At 39.1% G+C, this 6,432-nt stretch overlaps 1 non-coding gene across 1 annotated transcript; it reads right to left on the reverse strand.

The window, feature by feature from the left end:
• Positions 1–5,715: 5,715 nt before the first annotated feature.
• Positions 5,716–5,822, reverse strand: LOC141676199 (small nucleolar RNA R71). The gene has a single exon (XR_012556803.1). It is a non-coding gene; the product is annotated as a small nucleolar RNA R71 (small nucleolar RNA).
• Positions 5,823–6,432: the final 610 nt, after the last annotated feature.

The following is a 6,432-nucleotide window of genomic DNA, read 5'->3' on the forward strand; positions in this document are numbered from 1 at the left end:
GTTAATATTTAGTGAATTAATTCGAGCTTTCGACCCGAACTCAAGCTTACCAAATCTTTTACGAGATGAGCTTCAAACAGAAAATTAAAGGCTCGGTCGAGCTCGTCGAGCTCGAGCTCGAGCCCGAACTATTTTAATCGAGCTCGAGCCGATCCTTTCAGTATTCGACTCGGCTCGGCTCGATTACACCCCTAGACACAGTTCTTGAAACTGTGATCACCACTGAGAACCCATATTTGGATGGTAAGAGGCTACATGTTGAGATAGACCTTTATGATATCATCACAAACACATGTGTTTCATCAGTTTTTACTAAACACCCTGTGATTATAGGTTTCAATGCACCTTTCTGTGCACAACAGTCTTCACAGACTGCAAGGTTTAAGGGTAGTACTCTTGAGGCGGAGCTACTCAAATCATCTCCAACTCCGTTAGAGGTTTCTCTTGAAGAAATAAATCCCCTCAAAACCCTAGCTGAAATTGCCTTAACAATTGAAGTTATGAGTCAAATTACCAATGATCCAGCTATTGGGGAGGCAAGTACAACAGCACATTCAAGTGCCAGTTCTTTGCAAGAAGAACTAGGGTTTGAGGCCATGGCACATGACAGTAACCTGGTCAACTCCCGTCCAATTTAAATGGAGATTCACTTACCAAGTAAAAAACACACTTTCAAAACCACAGTTTCCACTATGAGTTCAAGTGTGACTCCAGTCACAAGTACCGCATGCCACACCATCCAATCCACCTCAACCACAAGCCAACTAGACACAAACCTACCCTCCACTTTTACTCAGCCTCCTGCACATCTCATGGCCCAATGGCTTCAAGATACCCAAGCTCAACCACAGACTATAGATGCTATGCTTGTGGATCATATTGAAGGGTTTTCCAATATAGCACAACAACTGCTAACCTCAGATACGTCTAATTAAGACTATCAGGCTATCATGTTAAACTATAGAGAGGAGGTTGATGATCAACATGAAAAAGTGATAAATGAAGCTGAGCAAGATGGAAATGTTGATGCTTGGCTCTCAAAGACATTCACAATTGACATGGAGGAAGCACTTTCCAGGTTTAAAGATGAGCACATTACTATTATGAGCAACAATTCCAAAGTACGCACTCCACAAGCGGTCTATGATGCCATCAAAGAGGTCTATAAGGCTCAACTCAAAGCTTTCAATTTCATGGGCAAAGGTCTAGAACAGACTCTGGATGGTCATCAAAGTGAAGTCAAGAAACTGGTTAATTAGAAAACTGATGAACTCATGCCTACTCTTACTGAAATCAAAACCAAGTTCATCAAGTTTTTGATAAACTTGCTAAACTGAATCTCTCAACTGTAGAATAAAACATCAAGAAACTCAAGGACTCATTTATTGCTCTTCATAATGTGATCCAACAATAAATCTCCGATAACAATGACACCTAGATCAAAGTGGATCGGCTTCACAGGGCTAGATATGAGCCTTAGGCCTTGGTGATGGAGGAAATTAAAAGAGTGGTGCAGGATACCTTTGGTACAACTATCTCTACTAAAAATCTATAAGTGCTCCTTCTACATCTTCATCTTTTCAAGTTCGAGCTCTCCAAAGTTAAATTAATGAACTTCAGACATCCAATGCATCCACCACTTTTTAACTTTCTTAACCAACCACTATGGTCCAAAGTTAACAGCAAGACATTAAATTCCTGATAAACTCCTAGAAGTATTTTCAAATGCAAACTCGTGTGTTTTTTAGAGCTATCATGGGTGCTTTAAAAGTCCCTCTTCAGGAAACTCCTCAAATAGTAAGGGCCTGGATTTCTCACAATGTCACCTTTCCTGCAACCAAACCTAAGGGGGAGATGATGGAGCCCAAGATAAAATCAAGCCAAAGTGAGGATGATGTTGGGATCGAAAGACTCAAAATAGCAGCTGAAGGCCCTTGTCTTGACAAGGAGTTTGGTGATTTTCTTGAAGTCCTGAGAGTCTCACTCAACTTCAATCATATCTCTTACAAGAAGGTTGTGACAACAATATCAATTTTATGAGAGTGGTATTGGTCACTGTACAAATGTTCAAGGAGAAAAAGAATTGTGGTGAATGTAAATGACTCTGGAGTTGATAGGTGCATGCAGTTTTCTCTCTCCTTTGTAAGATCAAGAAGAGCCTCAGAACTGGATATATACATCAACAAGGTCAAAGTGATCGATCCAGAGGATACTCTTTTTCTACATGAACTTTAATCAGGTCAAATAAAAGCTTTCCCTGAAGCATATCTATAACCTAGCAAATGAGTGGCCTACATATGCCCCAATACAGGAGATGCAAACACTTTCAATAACCAAATCATTATTGCATGACTAATAAGAAGCTGATGATGACCATCGAGACAGAGTTGAAGACCAAGAAGAACAAGACACATGAGGATATTGAGATGATCAAGATATTTTCAAGGTACTTGAAAATGCAAACACCATGCTACCACAAACCAAGATCAATGAAAAAGATGATGACTTGGATGATTATGAGCAAAAGAAAGATGAAGACAAATCTTTTAGCTAAAAATCAAGTCATTCAAGCAAAGAAAGTGGGAGCCATAAGAAAGCAAAAGTAGCAAGGATGATCAAAAGAAAGGGAAGGATAGAGACAAGAAGAAAGATGGTAAAGACACCAAGAAAACCCAATAAGCCAAAAATCCAACACTCTACCAACCTCAACCCAAACCTCTATCCAAATACAAACTCAAAACAACCAAACCTCCAAGCCTAAATACCTCTACAAACTCTAAGCTAACTCTCTACTCAAAATACTTATTCAATCCAACCAACTATTTCTAAAGAAACTTTCAAAACCTCCATCATTCAAAACTCCAATCAAAATTCACTTCAAATCTACTGGAAGAAAAATAAAGAAAATAAGAGTTGAAAATAGTGGTCTATGGAACTGCTTCAATCAAAAGGATTTTCTACCAATTTTAGGTCTTGGAGGTTTCTTTGCATCAGAAGCTTTAGACTTAAGATTTATCTTCTCAGCTGCAAATCAAGCTTCTTCCTCCTTGAGAGTCTCTAAATCCATTCCGGGATTATGCTTGAGAAATAGTCTTCTAGCAATTTCTTCATCAAGTGTCTGAATCTTAGGATCTTTATAATAGACTGTAGTCTCCCTTCCCTTGAGCTTCAGAGTTTGCAAGAATTTCTGATAGTCTTGACTATCACCTTGAATGAGAAGATCAGAACTCGATATCAGAATTTGATTATCAGAACTTGCTATCAGAGTTTGAGCATTTACAACTTCAGAACTTGTCTTCTTCTGTGTAGAAGATTTGTTAGAGTCAAAAATTAGTTTCCTTGAAGAAACTTTATTGTTTTGCCCTTGACCCTTGCCCTTTCTAGGGTTTCCCTGGTCATCTTCTTCATCATTCTTTTTCTTCAGTACTTGACTAGTTGAGCATTTCGACTTCATTACCTTGTCCCCCTTTTTGGTATCATCTGGTAGGAGTAAAGATAGAAGAAGTTCTACTGAAGATTGAATTTTATTCGGTTGAGCTTGTTGAGAGGCTTGATTCTGCAGGACCTTAGTCAGTTGGGCCTATTGATTTTCATGAACCTTCTCAATAGCCTCTACTTTCTCATGAATAGGTCTGATAAACCTGTTCTTGTCCAACTTGATCATCAGGTCCAGTTGATAAGTGGATTTTATATCCACTTGGAATGCTTAATTACAAGCTTAAATTGGTGATTTGGACTCAAGTTGTTGGTATTTTGATGTGTTTTTGTGTTATTGCATTTCAGGTATCAGTTATATGAAGAAAAGATCTTTTAAAGGAAATATGATAAAAGTGATCAGAATTGGAAGCCAAGGCCATTGTCAAGTTTTATAGAATCTCAATAGCTTCGCGTGGGCAGTTGAATCGCCTAATTCTGACGAGTAGAACTCAAGTTATGGCCAAAACAAGATTCATCAGAAATTTTTCCAGACAGGAGCTGAGCGCCCGCCCAGGAGAGCTGAGCGCCCGCCCAGAGAGCTGAGCGCCCGCCCAGGAGAGCTGAGCGGCCGCCCAGGAGAGCTGAACGGCCACCCAAGGCGCGACTGGTTGCTGATTTCGTTGAAAAAGCCTTTTTTGAGTGGAATTTGACGATTTTAAGGGTCCAGGTCCACTAGGGGCGTATATATACTTAAAAAAAGGGTTTTCATCATCCGGGAAGATTGGGATACCAAGGAGAAGACCTAGAAGCACAGAACAACTCCGAAAAAGAAGATCTTATTTTCAACTTATGATTCTTTGAATTAGTTGTAATTTTGGATGCTCGTTTTCGTTCTTGTTGAACCTAGATCTCGTTTATTCGTACTTTAATCATTATTCAGTTTATTAAGACCTTGTTTTATACCATGCTTTCATTGGAACCCAAGGTGATGATGAGTTCAATTATGGGTTAATCATTATCATGGGATTCTAGCGGATTTACTTATGGATTTCAATAATTAATTTGTTTTGATATCTTGGTGTGTGGTGATTGATTGATATCCTAGTATTGGTTGTGCTTATTCGTCTTATGGGCGTATCTAACATATAAGATAGCGTTTTAATCTCTATTGAAGTGACAGTGAATATAGAGGTTTAGAACTTGCCATGCTAGCATAGGTTCATGTATTTCTTATGTATGATTCGTGGGTAACTCTAACCATTTTACTTGCCCTATGTAATCAAGATAGATAACTTATGCTTAAACCGTTATGTTGTAAAATTCTATAGACATATAGGGTCTCAATATAGTTGGTGCCTATTCAGCTTCTATCTCTTTTGTGGATGTCTGGTAGAATGGTACTCGTGCAACGAAAGTTGGCGTTTATCAGTTTTGTGTTATCTGATTAGTGTCATCACTAGCAAATGCTAAGGTTAAAAACGAAAAGGCTATTGAATGAAGTAATTAATGAAGTTAGAATCCCATATTTGTCTTATATAGTTTATTCAATCTTTTATTCTCGTAGCTAATTGCATGTTAGTTAATATCTTAGTTAATCAAAACCCTTATTTGATAATTGTCTTAGCAGTGAAGGATAATCATACATTGATGCATAGGTGCACATTCTGAATTTAACTTAATAGAGTCTCTGTGGGAACGAACTAGAAGATATTCTATATTACTTGCGAACGCGTATACTTGCGTGTAATTTAGTGCGTGTTTTCGCCCTAACAAGTTTTTGGCGCCGCTGCCGGGGACTCGGTGTTAATTTTTAGTTTATGTGCTTGTCATCAGTGGTCGTTAAAGTTCACTGACTCAGATTCTTTTAATTTCACAGTTTATTTGTGTGTGTTTCAGGTACTCATTACAATGGGAGATCCAGCAGCACGAACGAAAGCCTTGATGGATTTTTCTCAACCCAAGATCAATGACATTCAATCTAGCATTATCCGGCCAGCTATCACAGCTAATACCTTTGAGATCAAGCCTGGCATAATTCAATGGGTACAAACTTCAGTCCAGTTTGGGGGTTCTCCGACGGAAGATCCCAATACACACATTAGGGATTTCATAGAGATCTGTGACACCTTCAGGTTCAACGGTATTTCTGAAGATGCTGTAAAGCTGAGACTGTTCCCATTCTCTCTTAGGGACAAGGCTAAGAGCTGGTTACACTCTCTACCAGCTGGTTCGATTACTACTTAGGAAGATCTTGCTCAGAAGTTTTTTACTAAATTCTTCCCTATGGTGAAGACAGCTGCAATCAGGAATGCTCTTACTCAATTTGCGCAGAAATCAGGAGAATCTTTATATGAAGTTTGGGAGTGCTACAAGGAGATGCTTAGGAAGTGTCCTCATCATGGAATGCCTGATTAGATGATCATCAGTTGTTTTTACAATGGGTTGGGAGCACAGTCCAGACCCATGCTCGATGCAGCAGCAGGTAGAGCATTATGGGCAAAGATCTATGAGGAAGCTTATAATCTAATTGAACTGATGGCTGCTAATAAATATCAATATCCAGCCCAGAGATTGCCACAGAGCAAGGTAGCAGGAGTTCTTGAGGTGAACAAAGCTATGGCTATCACTGCTCAACTAAAGGCCTTGTCTATGAAGATCGATTCTCTGGCTAACTATGGTGTTAAGCAGATAATTAGTGTTTGTGAGCTGTGTGCAGGTCTGCATGTGACAGAGCATTGCGCTATATCTAGTGAATCAGCTCAGTTTGTGAGCAACTTTCAGAGATCGCAGGCAACCAGTTCCAGACACTTATCATCCTGACAACTGGAATCATCCTAACTTCAGCTGGAGCAACAATCAGAATGTGATGCAACAGCCGTTCCAGCAGTTTGGAAATAAGCTATTCAACCCTCCTGGTTTTCAGCAACAAATTACACCAAAATAACAACTCCAAATTCAACAACAAAATCATGATGCAGGTCTATCTTCGAATGAAAAATCTGAATTGGAGGAGTT

Source organism: Apium graveolens, chromosome 7, assembly GCF_009905375.1.
Source record: "Apium graveolens cultivar Ventura chromosome 7, ASM990537v1, whole genome shotgun sequence".
NCBI classification, from domain to species: Eukaryota; Viridiplantae; Streptophyta; class Magnoliopsida; order Apiales; family Apiaceae; genus Apium; species Apium graveolens.